Source organism: Cygnus atratus, chromosome 2, assembly GCF_013377495.2.
Source record: "Cygnus atratus isolate AKBS03 ecotype Queensland, Australia chromosome 2, CAtr_DNAZoo_HiC_assembly, whole genome shotgun sequence".
Lineage (NCBI taxonomy): Eukaryota > Metazoa > Chordata > Aves > Anseriformes > Anatidae > Cygnus > Cygnus atratus.
In genome coordinates this window covers 115,040,825-115,057,214 of record NC_066363.1, presented here as the reverse complement: position 1 = coordinate 115,057,214, position 16,390 = coordinate 115,040,825, and the positions used below count along the sequence as shown (strand labels likewise).

General features: G+C 45.4%; 1 long non-coding RNA gene across 7 annotated transcripts in view; it reads right to left on the bottom strand.

Annotated features, from left to right (window-relative positions):
• Window positions 1–2,638: 2,638 nt before the first annotated feature.
• The window catches only part of LOC118251216 (uncharacterized), a 28,595-nt gene continuing 14,843 nt past the window's right edge, over window positions 2,639–16,390 (bottom strand). For 4 of the 7 annotated variants that reach the window (XR_004779712.2, XR_007707810.1, XR_004779713.2 and 1 more), the window contains 2 exons: window positions 14,743–14,882; window positions 12,871–13,846 (listed from right to left, as the gene is read on the bottom strand). This is a non-coding gene — a long non-coding RNA (uncharacterized LOC118251216). Of the gene's footprint in view, window positions 4,587–12,870; window positions 13,847–14,742; window positions 14,883–16,390 lie in introns of those variants that run through there. The other 3 variants (XR_004779715.1, XR_004779714.1, XR_007707811.1) reach the window with 3 other exon arrangements.

The window sequence follows — 16,390 nt, the reverse complement described above, 5'->3', positions numbered from 1 at the left end:
ACATTAAATTCTTTGGAACTTTTTTTATCATGTAGACGTGTAAACTTCCTTTGTTCTGTGGCCGTACATAACAGCCTCGTTGTGCTCCAGGTGTCACTACTCCGTGCTTGTCGATGCAGGGGCGCAGTGACAATGTAGTGGAGCAGCATCCTCCCCTGAGCGCGGGCAGGGGCAGACCTCGGGGCTGCAGGTGTTGCTGTGCACCTGTGGAAAGCGCCACTTGCGCTGCTCTGCCTGCGGAAAGGACGCTGCCTGGTCAGACGCAGTCATACTTTTGGGGGGGATAATGCTAGTCATGGTGGAGAAGGCAAAGGTAAAGGCATTTAGCAGCAAGCGGGACACTAACGGCTATGCTGTATGCATGTATCTTTGCCATGGACTGTGGCCTTCCTGTGCAAACCAAGCAGGTACACTGAGCAAACACAAAGGCAGTCCTGACCCCCTTGCTTGTAGCAGGTAAGATGTGCTGGGGCATGGTTGGGGGCATAACAAAGGAGTTTGAAGTGTCTGCACTAAAGAGAGGGGATCAATCCCGTTCGGATCTCTTACAGGGAAGGAAGAGGCAAGCCAGCAGCAGCTACAGGACGGCAGCACAGTGAATGGGCCTTTCTTTAATGAATTTATTTAAGAAGGAAGAAAGATCGATGCTTATGTTTTAAAGTAATGTGGGAGAAAAAAAGAAGAGGAGAAGCTAGAACCACTGGGCAGAGATATGATTTAGAAAGGGAGGGAATGAAGTGAGAAAGAAGAGCTAAGAATGAAAGTTAGAAAATGAGCGTGTAAGAGGAGAAGCGGGAGGTTCCCTGAGTCTGTGGTGCCCAAGGTGAGATGAGCACCCAGCTAAAGCCAGCATCTGCGGCAAGGCAGGAGAGCTCCCTCTGGCAGTAAGACACAAGAAGAGCAGATGTGTCTCAAGTCCGGGTCTCAGCTGGGCTGGAGGGGAACATCTTTTCTATTTCTGGTTCATAGCTGAGAGTCTTCTCTGGGAGTTAAACACCTGGGTTGCTCCTCTTGTGCTCCTCCTGCTCTGTCGCTACTTTTGCCAAGCGTTAATCTTCTCCTCTTCCTCCTCAGCACAGCAAACTTGCCTAAGTACTTTTGTGGAGCTGGGTTTTTCTAAACCATAGACTAGTGAATGGAGCTGTCTCCCTGTGCCCGGCTCTGAGCGCTGCTCCCATCCACGACCCAAGAAGCGTCAGAAGGTCAGGTTGCTGCTGACTCGGAATCCATGCACCTACCCTTAAGGAGGGCACAGATTCAGAAATATGCCTTTCATTGCTGATAGCATTGTCTTCAAAGGCACTGTGCCCCCCACCTCCCAAAAGCTGGCATTGTTTTCCTTCACATTTGTCCTCCTTCATGCTTTTAATACAATGATATATTATGTTAAACTGCATTTGGGAGGCAATTTATGAGAAAAATCCATGTCAAACCTCATTATATATACCTCTTTATATTATATTGTAATCACTCACCAATAGAATACCACAGTTGCCTTGTTTCTAAGGCACAGACCGTGTTTCAGCTTCCTATTTACACTGAGCTTTCCAGGTAGAGACAAAGGAGGCAGAAATCACAAAGAGGTGACTGCTGAAGACGGCAAGATGATAATTTTCATGAACTCCTGAGCAGTGTGAGACACTCGTCCTCATTTCTGTCACCAGTGCAGCAGCAGGAAAGCGTCAGCGTTCCAGTCCCACACACTCAGACTGGGGAAGGAGCAATGGCAGCACTGGAGGTCAGAGTGGTTAGCGGGAAGGGAAAGTACACTAATGAATTCTGGAGGGGTTGTAATGCCATAAAAGATTCAGTTAATCTGCAGCATAGATGTTGATCAGCGAAACTGAACCTAACTCTCTGAACCTTGTCAGATGTATTCTGTGCATGTCAGTGTTCCACACCAATTACAGATTTTAGAAGATGCTCTCATGCAAAACTATATGCCCTAATATATAAGCCAGCTCAGATGTAACTAAAATTAAAATCTGACTGTGGTAAATCTCTGTGATCCTGATATATGAAAATCCAAATAAATGATTTGTTCCCAGAAATGAAAAATAACTTCAGCAGGAAATTTCAAAATTACTTATGCAGGATTAATCCAGTTCAATGAATGCATCTTGCGCTGATTAATAAAGCGTCCCTGAATTGCAAAGTAAAACGAGAGGAGACTTCTGGTGCTGATATATTTGTGTATTTCTGAAGCTAGAGAGAAATGTGCGCTTACAAGGGATGTGGTCAACCAGTGTAAACAGAAATTGAATACAAATAGTGATTTTCTAATTGTCTGTTTTCTCCCTGCAGCAGAGAACTACCTTTGTGTCATTGATCCCTTCTTGAAGAACACAGGTACTGCGTTACCTGCTACGATATTGAATGAGAACAGGGCATCTAACATGATTCTACAATGACTCCAATTAGCATCCAACTGATATCTGCAGTTTTATTGAGCAAAGAAAAGCAAAACTTGAGCTATTTTCTACCGAATTTCTTGCCACACAGAGTGTGGTCGCTCTGGTCAGAGTCTTGGTCAGGTAGCATTTGCTTCTGTGATCTGTTGCATTTGAATTTAATTGTCCTTACAAGTGAACAGATACAGGGAACCCATTTAGAAAGTAAAAACAATGAAAGGAGATTTAAACAAAGGTAGAATTTTCCCAAATTTTTATTTTCCTATAGCATCCATACACACACACACACAGAAAATCAGTTGGATTTATTTAAAGTGGCATTGTCACTTAATCCAAAGAAATGTTCTTCTGTTTGGAAAACTCTTCAATCATTACCATGTTTTCAAAAGGAATATTTATTAATGGTTGAGGTAAGATGTACTTTGCAAAATGCCTTCAAAATCCTCATGGTTTCATCTTCAACAAATGGTCCCTCATAGCACCCTTAAACGTCTTTGAGAAAACTGCACTGGAAGAATCATGTTTGTAAAGCTGGCTTTGTATCTCAGGCTCTCCTGTGGTATTTTACAATTCTTTGCAAGCTGCTTTCCATTTTTGTGTGCATTTGTGCAAAACAACTCAGTTTAAAAAAGAAAAGAAAAAAAGAAAAAAAGAAAAAAAAAAAAGAAAAAAAAACTTTGGCTGATTAAGAATATTTTACAAGAATGGAGTATGTCTACTTTAAGCACATTTCACTGTGAATAGCGAATACCTAAACTGGTACTCACCGTCCATGGCATAAACAGTAACAAAAGATCATTTGCTTCCTGTGCATTTAGGGGTCTGTAGGTCTGGAGAGAGGTGTATAAATGTACACCTACAAATGTCAAATTCATAGGCCGTAGTCAGGACTGCTATCGTTAGTACTGTGCCATTGCTTTTGCTAAAGCTGTAAACTTGGTAGCAGCACTGCAACTTGGATCTTTTTCTTTAAAAATCACCTCTTTAACTGCAGAGATCCCATTAGTCACAGCAGGGAGCATAACCAGAAGGAGGACGGCTGTAACTATAGCGAGGGGGCACATTAAGCTGTAGGTCAGAATCACGACTGAGTGATTACCTTCAGGCTGGAAGTAAATCTTCGGACTTGCCAGAGCGATGGGGAAAGGAGCTGCTGGGGCTCGCCGAGGTCTCCCCACGCCACGGCGGGGTCAGCGATACCCAGAGCAGCCCCGGCAGACGTTTGCTGACTCGCCAGCCTCTGTAGCGATGTGTGACAGGATGCAGGCAGCGTCATCGTTAGAAAATGCTTCCTAATGTCTGGCTTTAATGTCTCATTAGTTTAAAGAGATGATTCCAGGAAAACACTAAAAGAGAAGACAAGTATTTTCGAAAAAAATCAAGCTCACAATTAAATCATCTAAAACTTGCACAAATGGCACAACTTTCAAAGCTACTTTATCTCAGTGGATGAGGAAACTTATTCCAACTCTTTGCAGCAGCTTTTTTTTGCAAACCTGAGGACTACCAGACCTTGCTTTTCTCTAGACTTTCCTCTTCTCTGCGATTCAGTCTCTGCTCCCCGATTATGAATTTCACATCTGCAAGTAGTCTGATTTTTCCCTTTTTAGATGATCTCCAGCTGGCCCACACCTTCAGCTGCGCTTTGGCCAGAAGGTTTCTGTCTACCCGACAGTGCAGAGCTGCGATGGGTTGCAGCTTTGCAGTGAGGTCTTTCTTGCCTTCAACAGTGAGCCTCCCTGTAACTCGCCCAGGTCAGAGCTGATCAGATGGTTATCGTGGCACTGAAGAACATCCTCTTCTTAACAGCACCTCTGCTGGAGATGAGGGTGAAAGCCATCATCTGGCTGTGCAGGATTCAGGAACAGAGTCCAGCATGATAAGCTTAATGCATGGTGTTTACATACAGGGCTGCACAAAGATTAATTCACCTGCTGCAGGGAAGTGTGGCACTTCCATCAGTGGCTGGGCACTTAGCAAAAAATACCGGCACTTAGCAAAAAATACTGCTGCCTTTTGAGCTCTTCTGCTTCTTTTAGTGGAAAAAAATATGAAAAACATTTGTGAAGAAGTATGTCTGGCACACCAGCACCTCTTGTGAAACACTCTCCAAGGATTCACTTTTGCCATGATATATTCCTCATCTGTTTCAAGAGCTTCTGAGCACTGTCAATGCTGAAATGAAAAGACAGAAAGTTTTCCCAACAGCGGTCTACTTTGGCAAGCACAAAGCTGCCATTCTCTGGGTTCCTTCTTTTTATTTTTAGATTGGGTCTTGAGTGAGAACAAGTCTTGTAGCTGTATGGATTTATGCTTCTGATCACAAGAATACCAGTTGTTCTGCTTGTTCTGTGAAAAACATCACTGGGCATCAACCTCAGTTGATCAACATATGGTTGTTTATTCTGCTAGCATTTACCATTTCTGTGTCCGTCCCAAATTCATCCCATCAAATGTAAACTATTGCTGTTTGAAGGAAACGGTGTCTGGTGCCAGCAGAGCCTCTCACACATCCCTGCCAATGTTTGCATTGCTCTCCTTTCCCTTCCCACGGTCCAGCAGGAAAAGGCAGCTGTCCTTCCCCAAGGGATGGCTTTATTTCAGATAAAGCAAAGCCCGGCCCTGCCCTTCCTTCTTGCAGTCAGCTACAGAGCTCAGTACAAGCTGGGTGCATTTGTACATGTACATCTACATGTACATTTGTAGTTGCTCAGTTACTGTACTAGAGAAAAACAGAGTTACATCTAACCAAAATGCTGAACCATATTTATTCTTAATTGCATCTCTCTCTTTTTTTTTTTCCTGTTTTCTCTTCTCTGTTCATCCCTTGTTGTACTGTGTGTGAACTTCTTGACCTGCCAGTAACAAGACCAGATACATCTGCCTCAGTGCATGTTTCGTGTTGGCAAATACCACGCACCATCCCTGTAGTTCAGAGTATAACAAAAGACTTTTATCACAGCCCTTAGCGATACTGGCAGTGGTTACAGACTCTCTGCATTCAGGGTTGCAGCACTTCCCATCCTCTTACAGTGGGTAACAGCAACAAAAGGTTGTAGCGAATCGTGTATCAGACTCCATGTCTAGTCCAGCCCGAAACGTTGAAGTCTCAGATGTGTACATCCCAGTCGCTATGACCCTTACCTTCCTGTACTAGCATGTAAGGCAGGCAGGTACTGCACAGCTTCCCTCTCCCCTCCCTCCTCCACTCCCTGGAAAAGTGTGGCTCATCCCAGTGCCCCACGTGGTGTGACCCCTGCTCGAGGTGTTCCCTGGGCCAGAGGACAGGTACTGACAGCTACGGAGAGGACTCAGAAAATCATGTTTTAGATCTGGAAGAACACTTGAGAGATGAGAAAAAGAGTCTTCATTCTCTACTCATTGGTTCCAATTAGAGGATGAACTGTCCTCTATTTTCCAAAGCGTGTTCTAATTTTGAATGGGCTTCTCATGGGCAGTGGGCTACCATAGGCAAATCTCATTTTGACAAGTACTAATTATGGACAGCGCAGTGGCAGACTGTAATCTCTGTCATGAGAGCTATCAACAGGGATGCAGTGAAGGCTTTAGCAGTGGGTGGCAGTACTCTGGGTCAAATTAATCACTACCATAATGACAGTGAAATCAGTAGAGCTTTGGGATGTTAAGTTTGATAAAAGAAGCCATTCTGTTCACTGTCTGGCTATTTACATTACAGCCTGGCCTCAGCTTGAGCTAATCTTTTGTTAGAGTTTCCAGGGGCTGTTTTTTTGGAGGGGGGCATAAAGGAGAGATAACAAAAAGCAGCCTCTCTTGCAGAAGCAATGCTTTCATATCCAAATCTGAGCTGCTTGCGTGAGGGTTAATTAAGTGTGAAGCGGGCCCCCCATGTTTGCATGGGCAGTTATTTTGAGGCACATGAAAAGACACTAAAAACGTAAGTCGCATTTTTGGGCATGCAACCTTGGAAGTGTTAATGTATGTGGTCAGCTCCATTTGGCTTTGGCTTTTGCCAAAGAGCTTTAGGAACATCTCTTCCGCTCTTTGCCTCCTTTAACCATGGCCACGGGGCCTGAGGTGTGAACAAGAACCCCGTTACCGCGGGATGTAGCGATAGCTGCCAGAGACCTGCAGTGAGCGCAGCTGCAGCGACAGGCAGAGGTTTCTGCGAACAGGCAGGTGAGCAGAGCTGCACGTAATGACACCACATGAAGCTGTGTCAAATTTTAGCCCAAGTCAGCCTTGCCCTACAGCTATGGGCTCACTCTCTGCTTCATTCTGCTTTAGACACACGTTTCATGCTCTGCTCCTAATGGCTGTTTCTGTAATACCGAGCCTTGGAACATTTCTCAGCTCCCACCCCATCAGGGCCCCAGGGTGCCCCCAAGAAGGGCACGTGCAGGGGCTGGGCAGGAGCTGCCACCTCCCCAGCAGCTCTTCAGCATCATCCAGCACGTCCCACCAGGTCCGTGTGGACACGGATACATCGAGAGGCTTTGCAGCTTGTGTCCTGGTGGGGCACGAACATAAAACACCTCCACTTCTTGCCACACAGGCCTCCTCTATCCCGTCCCCTAGCCCATTAGGCAATATCTCCCCACATCCCCTGCACCTTCTGACAACTTGTCAAATCACAGAATCACAGCATCATTAAGGTTGGAAAAGACTCCCAAGATCATCTGGTCCAACCAAACGCTACTTTTGATGAGGATGGTGCAGCCCAGCTTTCTGTTTGAGGCTACAGTGGAGAATTTTTATTTCTACATCTGCAGTCCCATACAATAGGAAGAATCAAATGTAAAGCGATGTCCTTCCACTCACCTGCTTAAAACCAGATTGGTTGCAAAAATATCTGTCTTAAATTCCAGATAAACCATCAGCCAGTGCTTTGGATCCATTTTGCGACTGTGCAGAATAATCTAGTCTTTTACTAGAACGGTTAAAGGAGATTTAGAGGGAGGAAAGAGCATGGTGACTTCCAAGGGAAGAGTGAGTGATTCAGTGCAAAAAGGGTAAATTTCATCTGCACATTCTTAACTGCGAGGACATTCTGCACATCTCAGGAGTGCACTAAGTGGTGCAGTAAACCAGTAAATTAGAAGAATGTAAATTCTTTAGTAGGAATTGCACGCAAGGGAAAAATGCTTCCTCATGCTCATATTTGTTTTCAAGAAAATAATGTACACTCTTCCTAAAATCATACTGGCACAGAGCTGAGTAAGACATCAAAACCAGTAATAGATATTACACTGGACTAAGAAATGGCAATGACACAATTATCTTTCGTGTTTCTGATGATCACTGTGATAAAGCGAGGAGCTAGCATATTTACAGCCTGGCACCGAGCACGGAGCGTTGTAGCTCCTTTCCCCTCTCACTCTGTCTGTCTTATTTATCTCTCATTAAACTAAATTGTATTCTTATTGGCTGAATGACCTCTGATATTGTTATTAATTGATTTATATAGTGCCTTTTGCAAGCCTCAAGGCACTTCAGAGAATTGCAAAAATATATGGGGATCACTTCACCAGTCACCTAAGTGCAGCCACCTTTAGGATGGGAACAGTAGCCATTACAACGGCGCTGGAAATATTTGGGGTTAGGAGAGAAAGAAGACTGATGGAGCCAGCATTTCTGCAATCCTGCTGCCCAGTAGCTGTCTTGAAATTAGACTAGAAGTGCAGGAAATATTTAAGAAAAATGACCAGTTCTGGCAAATGATGAGTGACAGAACACAATCAAAAACACCCATGAGACAGAATATTTTGCTGGTGAATTCAGTGCACATTGGAGCTGTGGTGAGGCCTGCATTTTCTTCTTGGGTCCTGATTACCAGAGAAACCTCACAGACATTGCTCCCACTGAGCTTCTGCGCAGCGTTAATACTCCTCACAGCACTGTCTGACTGCCCAGCCCATGCAGAGACACAGCTTTCATCCTGAGAGGTGTCCATCTGCCAACCCCACCAGGAACCAGGACTACTGCAGGTGTGACGGCTGAAGAGCTGCTAAGAACTGGGCCCGTGCCTTTGCATGCAGGTGCTTCCTCCTGTCTCCATGTCAGAAGATTGGAAAACTGACACAGATTTCTGTCTGGATACCATGTTTAGGTCAAGCATCAACAATGTGTGATGGCTGCTAGCACCATTTTGTAGTGGGTTTACGTGGCAAGGTTTTGGTAGTGGGGGGCTCTGGGGGTGGCTTCTGCAAGAAGAATCCAGAAGCTGCCCCATGTTAGATAAGGACCCTGCTGCTGGCCAGAGCCGAGCCAATAAGCGATGTTGTTTGCGCCTCTGTGAGAGCAGATTTAAGAAAGGGGAAAAAAAACTGCTGTGCAACAGCAGCTGGGAGAGGCGAGTGAGAAGCAGCCCTGCAGACCCCAAGGTCAGTGCAGCAGGAGGGCAGGAGGTGCTCCAGGCAGGCAGCAGCAGTTCCCCTGCGGCCTGTGGAGAGGCCCCTGGTGGAGCAGGCTGTCCCCCTGCAGCCCATGGGTCCCACACAGAGCAGATCCCCACGCTGCAGCCCGTGGAGGAGCCCCCGGTGGAGCAGGTGGATGTGGCCTGGAGGAGGCTGCGGCCCATGGAGAGCCCCCGCAGGAGCAGGCCCCGGGCCGGAGCTGCAGCCCGTGGAGAGGAGCCCACGCAGGAGCAGGGGGTCTAGGGGGAGCTGCCGCCCGTGGGGGATCCGTGCTGGAGCAGTTTGCTCCTGACAGATGGACCCCGTGGTACGGAGCCATGTGGGAGCAGTTCTTGAGGAGCTGCTGCCTGTGGGCAGCCGCCGCAGGCTCAGTTCGGGAAGGATGGCATCCCATGGGAGGGACCCCACGGGGAGCAGGGGCAGAGAGTGACTGTGAAGGAGCAGCAGAGACGAAGCATCAGGGACTGACCGCAGCCCCCATTCCCCGTTCCCTTGCACCACTTGGGTGGAGGAGAGGGAAGAGGGCAGATGTGGGGAAGGTGTTTCTTTGGTTTCTTTCCTTTGTTTCTCACTTCTCTAGCTTGTTAGTAATAGGCAATAAATCTTACTATCTCCCTACTCTGAGTCTGTTTTGCCTGTCACAATGATTGGTGAGTGATCTCCCTGTCCTCATCTCAACCCTTGAGGCCTTTGCATCATATTTTCTCCCCATTTCCCTTTGAGGAGGGGGAGTGAGAGAGCGGCTGTGGTAGAGCTCAGCTGCCCACCTGAGTAAAACCACCACGCATTTATGTTGTTCTTTATCCCTACACCATTACGAGTGTATTCTTGGCTGCATTAGGCACAATTCCACCAGCTGGTCATGAGAGGTGTCCCTTCTCCTCTACTCAGCACTGGAGTATTGTGTCCAGTTATGGGTTCCCCAGTACAGGAAAGACATTAGGCTACTGGAGGGAGTCCAGAGAATGGCCATGAAGATGATGAAGGGATGGTAGCACCTCTCCTATGAGGAGAGGCTGAGAGAGCTGGGACTCCTCAGCCTGGAGAAGAGGAGGCTCAGCGGGAGCTCATCAGCAGGAGCTCATCAATGTCTGTAAATAGCTGAAAGGAGGTGCCAAGAGGACAGAGCCAGGCTCTGTTCAGTGGTGCCCAGTGCCAGGACAAGAGGCCATGGGCACAAACTGGCCCACAGGAGGCTCCCTCCGAACACCAGGCAGCACTGCTTTATGTGCGGGTGGTGGAGCACTGGCACAGGTTGCCCAGAGAGGCTGTGGATCTCCCTCCCTGGAGATCTTCCAAAGCCACCTGGACATGGGCCTGGGCACCCTGCTCTGGGTGGCCCTGCCTGAGCAGGGGGTTGGATCAGATGGCCTCCAGGGGTCCCTTCCAGCCTCAGCCATTCTGAGATTCTGTGAGTGATGAAGAGAAAGTTTACAACAGGCTAACATGCATGAAGTCGGTGGCCACCAAGAAAGGATGGATCTCACACACCAAAAAACAGCACCAACCTCCTCCACAGAAGGACAACCCAGTCCTCCCTGTGGGGTGGCAGTCACCACCTTTCGCCCCCAGCACCGTGACCATACCATGGCTTCAGTCTCTGCACACATCAGTGCCACTTTTTCAAATGTGGGGAGACGGCACTTATGCAGCATAAGGTCTTGAGCATTCACAATAAACATTTTTAAGATTTTTGCCTCAATTATGGCTGAGAGGGCTTTGTGTTTTTTCAGATATTATAGTTTTGTCTTCATTTGAAACATTTGAATGCCTCTAATTAAAAAAAAAAAAAAAAAACTCTTTCTGAAGGTGCAAACACAGCAAAGAATATCAGAAATATCTTTGTAATGTTAAGTCATTAAAGACACTTAGACCTGAGTGAAATGCATTGTATGTATCTGAAGGTTTTGTACCCTTTCCCATTAAAATGAACCCTGAATATGAAAAAGTGCACCCCTCTTCAAAACAGAATTAATTTCACTGGCTACATTAACAAGCAGGTCTGCACTCGTCTTATCTTTCAAGAATTGTATGCCTGATTGCATTTATGTTCTCATTTAGCATCTCAAAATGGGCACTTTCTTTCAAGAAGGGTTAGTGCATGACTCACCCGCTTAGTTAATCTGACTAATTAGCATACTGTCGCCCATTAACAGCATTAGAACAACAACTGTAGCTCTCACTACCTCAGTGTCTGGAAAACAGACCTCTTCTAGTTTGCAAGGACATTTGTTGCTCCCTGTCTTTTGTTAACCATGGGGTTATTTATCACACCAACATAGGATTTGCTTATAACTTTGGAAGGAGTGATATAATTCTTAATATCCTGCAAGACCTCACAGCTCATAATCTTTCCTGGTGACTTACTGGAAATTATTCTCAAATTAAGTCCTCAACTCTGCAAGAAACCTTTCTGGAGTCCAAGCTGCTCTCATGCATCTCTTCAAACCCCACTGAAAAAAAAAAAAGATGGAGGGAATTAAAGAAGTTATTCTTATGTATGGTAATTTCCAGTAAGTGTATTGAGATTAAAATCTTTTGTGCTTCAACCAGCCACTGCGGTCTTGAACTTATTTCCCACTGATATTCTAGGTGTACCAAGCCATACTCACAGGCATCCATGTTAGGATGGAAGTAAGATTTGTTGGTCTTTAGAAGAGCAGCCCTCAGGGAAGCATGCACTGCAAGGCAGGAACATTTTTATTCAAGGAGGTGATGCTGGGAACAGCAGGTTAAAAGACTGAATGAGTGAGGCCAAGACAGCAACTGCCAGAGCTCCTTAGGACAAGTGCTGAGTGCCCAAGGCGCTCGAGAAGATTTACACACCTAATTTCCCACTCTCCCGTTGAGCCTGCCTCCAAATAGGCTGAAAAACTGTAGGACCAAGGTAGGTGTGAATTTCTATTATTTATCTCCGAGGGTTGTTCTCAGGAAGCCTAATTGTGACCACTTAAATGCCCGGACAGTTAATCATTTCACTGTGGATCACCATCCCAGAAATACCTACCTAGCTGCTTCCCCAGTGTCACCAGCAGGCAAGTGAAAGACGCCGGTACAACACGGGAAATATTTCACCTCCCTTGCTCTTAGCATGCAGCTGTTGGATGCTAGTGGGTGGATGGATGGACTCTCCTTTGTGTTACTTGGGAGTTGCACAGAGCCAAAGCTGATGATGGCCTTGCTCTGTGCCTCAGAGCCGGTGTCAGCGGGGTGTGGCCAGAGGTTTTGTAAGTAAGCTCTCACCTCCTCCTTGCCACCAGTGAGGATCAGCAGACGTAATACATGAAAATGAAGGTGTACTTAATACTGCAGGCTTTAGTGACCTGAAGTGTTAGGGGGATCTGCAGGTTTTTCCTGAGACAGGGTCACTGTTGTGTGATGACAGCAAATCCATTATTTAGGGATGCTCATGGTGGACAATTGCAGAGCTCACTCTGAACAAAGCTCCCACCTGCTCTGAGCAGAAGCTGAGCAACCAAAAGCCTCCTGCAGAGCGTGGATGCCCACTCCGGCGACGCCACCATGCCACAGCCCCTGCTGCAACTGGTGCTGAAAAGTGAGAGCTCCTAGCAGAGACAGAACAACACCAGCACGGCTCAGGAACCCCAGCCTGGCTTCCAAAGTGTCCCTGATGGGACAGACAATGATTTTGTCCAACTTACTTACATTAGCAGCTAAACTAGTTTCAGGACCAGTGGAGAGCAATATTGCTTTGGCTTCCTAGAATAGGAGGATCCAGATATCAGCTAGGACGGTGAGCTGCTGCGCACAGGGCAAAGCCCTTACTCTGGGCACAGTGCGACTCCTTTTGCTCCACAAAGAAACAGTCCCCAGGGTGTAGTGTAGACAGTTGGAGCACCACCACCGCCTTGTGAAATGCCTTGCTCCTCACACACCAGCTTGCTGTGGAAACCGATGCTTTTGTTTAGGGACCATCACCCCAGAACGGTGCACAGTGAAAGACAGAGGTGGAAGCAGCCGCAGGATGAAGAAGTCTCTGTGCACCAGCTGCATTGTCCCCACCCAGCCATGCCACAAAACAGCAGTGCTACATCCTCTTTATCATTTACACCCAGTCTTTACTGTAAGTCAAAGAAAAGTTTTACTGCAAAGGAACAATAGAGAGAACTCTTCCTCTTTACAACTTTTGTTAGTTTCCTCATTATGAACTTGACTCAGCACTTAAAATTTTCCCAGTTCTGCATTTAGCACAAGTTCAAGTCTAAATATACATATAAAAGAGATCAAAGTAGTGGTGGTTAGACTGTGTTTTATCGAAATAAAGTCTTGTTAATGCAGGAGCTGACGCGCTTCTCCTGGCCTTGAGTTAACTGTTCAGAAGGTGGAGTCACCAAACTCTCAACGGTAACAGGTGACTTAAAACCTTGCCCTATTTTAAATAGCTCCTTAAACTTCCTTCATAATATGAATCCCTTATTTTAGAATTAAGAAGGAGTGTTCGTATTTTGTGTTGTTTTTCTTTGCAATTTTGAACCAATTTCACAGCAATATGATTCATTCTGCTATAATTTGTCTCTCCTGCTTGAGATTTTGATTCATTAAGTGTTTCCCTGGAAAGAACAGCTTTGAACTTGTGCTCAGCGAAGAGCTGTGGTGTTGCTCCTTCTCTTATCTTTTGCATAGGTGGAAAGTGATGGCTGCTAATTGGCACCCGCAGAGCAGGCAGTCGCAGGGTGCCTGCTGCCTGCCTGATGCAGGAGGGGTGGTGATGGATGGAAGAAGAGCAATGGGGTTGAAGGCTCCTGCAGATAGAGGCAGCAAGGAGGTTCTACAAACTAGGAGCAAATCTGGGGTGCCTGAGGGCTGAGGGCAATTAAAGCCCAGCAGGGGTTGCAGGTGGGGGAGCAGTGAGCCTTTTCCCTTCCTCTCTCCACTCACCTCCTACTGCTGCCTCCTTGCCCTGTCCCCTCCCATGCTGTCTGGTGGGACCGCAGCTACCACGGGCTCCTTGTGGCCATTCAGAAAGCACCAGCAGCAAGCACTGATGTGTCCTGCCATCCAGCATGCCCAGGTGCAGATCTGCCAGGAGAAATAATATCATGCTATTAGTAATTTAGCAAGTGACCTGAGTCTGCTGGAAGGAATACTGTTCAAGAGCTGGACTCCTGGGTGCGAAGCATGCACCTCAGATCATCTTTGAATCGTGGACTGTATGTGTTCAACCTTGTATTTGTATGGAACAGAATTTATTTATACAGCACATAAAATGACAGAAGATGGGAACTGAGTACTGGAGAGGCCTAATGTGCTCTTGGGGTTCTTTTTGCATGAGAGAAGCATCTATATTATTTACATATAATTATTAATGATAGGACAGCTGCAAAGATAAGTGACTCAGTGGAGGCCAGACAATTTCTCAAAAGCAATGGATTGATATCAAATATCTCCACTTCATCTTTAACATGTGACTGTAAAGCACAGGTTGGCAATGCAAAAGTCATTCCTCTTATTGATCCATTACATATCCATCTTTCTCAGAGACTTTTGATGTTAGAAATATTATCCAAAGCTGAAGACCTGAAATCTTTAATCACCAAGTAGGTACTTCAGAAACTTAAAATTGATTCAGGCTTCAAACTCTTTGTCTTGCGATTCCACCAGGGAACCACTAGAACCATAAGCTTTGGATTCCTTTTTTATCCCTCTTTGCAATACTCTGACCCAAGGAGTCCCATATTACTGCACTACAAACATGAACCATGTTTGTGGCTACAGAAGAGAGGAGAGAATTCTATTGAAAAGCCTTCACTTTATTTAGTGATGAGAGGTGCTAGGATCACTGTTTAGTGATGCTAGACTTTAAGTAAGTTTACTGTACGTATGAAGACTTGCACCTCTGACCAAAAGGGGAAATGCAAAGGGGCTATATGGTTATATGACTCTTGACACATTACAGGGCACATGAATGTGCTTACCTTATTGTACTGACACCTGTCAGTGTCCCTTGTAAGTCCATGCCTGCCCATCCACTTTAGATCACATACTTGCCAACAGTTCTGCAGAAGTAGGTTAAGCATGCAGGCAGGAGTTTGCAGTCTAACGCATCTGTGAAAAACTGAGAAGGAAGATATTATTTTCTTCTATTACATTTAGTGTTACATTACCAAAAATATTGAATTAGAACTTTATTTAGATAGAATTATTAATTGTCACATGGGTCTTCAGCTCATTATATCAGTGCATCCAATTATCTTCAATTCACAATCCAGTTGGCTTATAACAGATGATCACAAGGACTTCATTATACATCCTCAAATTCTCTCTTGAGATGTCTGTATTCCCCAGACAAAGGTGACTTTAGCTAAAGAATTACTAAAATTTGTGCTGTTGAGATAGTCACAGAAAGTTTATTGGGATTGGTATCTCTCTCTTCTGCAAGGATGGCACAGGCTTCTCAACAGTGTGAGCAAAATACAAGCACATTTCTACTCCTGCCTCAGAAAAAGTAAAGGGAAAGAACAGGGTAGTGCTGGATTGGAGCCAAGGCATTGCCAATCCTTCTTCTTCCAGAGGATAGAGATGATGATCCTGGAAAGGGTCCTTCACCCCAACATGAACTTGGTCTAGCTACCTCACTCCCTCCAGCCTGACTTTTGAGGAGTAAGCAGGACACAGAGCAGGACGGTGCTGTTTTGCTGGTCTCAGTGATCTGATGGTTTAGACAGGCTCTTATGCCAAGGGCCAGTCCCGCCCTGCTTTGCTGAGGGCAGGAAAGAACAACATTGAAACTGGGATACTGAAATCTTATTATCACATCTATTGGCTGAAGATTATTTTGAGTTGCTTTTATTACACTGATATTTAATCCAACACGTTTATAGAGTCATCACAAACAGGAAGGGATTTGGAAAGGCCACCTATCCACTCACCAGCTATATCTATTATTATATTATTATTATTATTATTATTATATCTTTCCTGAGCAATGTTTTCTAAACAGATCCTAAAAATGATGATGCCAGCATCTGCCTAGATAATGTATAATATTGTCTCATTGCTGTAGCTCTCAGACATTTCCCAATACTGAAAGTAAATCTCTCATGATGCATTGTAGACTCTTTACTACTTGTTGACAGGTTATGTTTGTCCTCTTTGAGGTTATTCCTGCCCTCTTTGCCATTTATGTTTCTGAAGATGGTTAATTTGTCTGCTTTCATTTCTCTACTCTTTAGATTGAACAAGCCCAGTTCCTTTAATTTTGTCATTGAATCCAGAGGAGAGAAAAAGAAAATGGCTGGATCCAGCTCACTTCACCTGCATCTTTCTATAAGGGTATTTAAAACACTTTGACACCATTCTCCTGCTGACACCACACCTGCACTGAGCAGAGGAAGAAAACTTCATGTATGTTGCAGATGACGTGCCTTATTTTATACAGGCCAGTACAATATGTAACTTTTTCCCACAGCATGCATCTTTAACTTCAAGATTTTCTCTGTGGCTTGTACGCCTTGTCAGTCATTCCGATTTTTATGGTTTTGGAGTGCAAATTTTCCTTGATAAGAGTAGGGTTTTTCCTTATGAACTTATGCAGTGTTTTTTTCTTATCACCTTCCCCAAGAC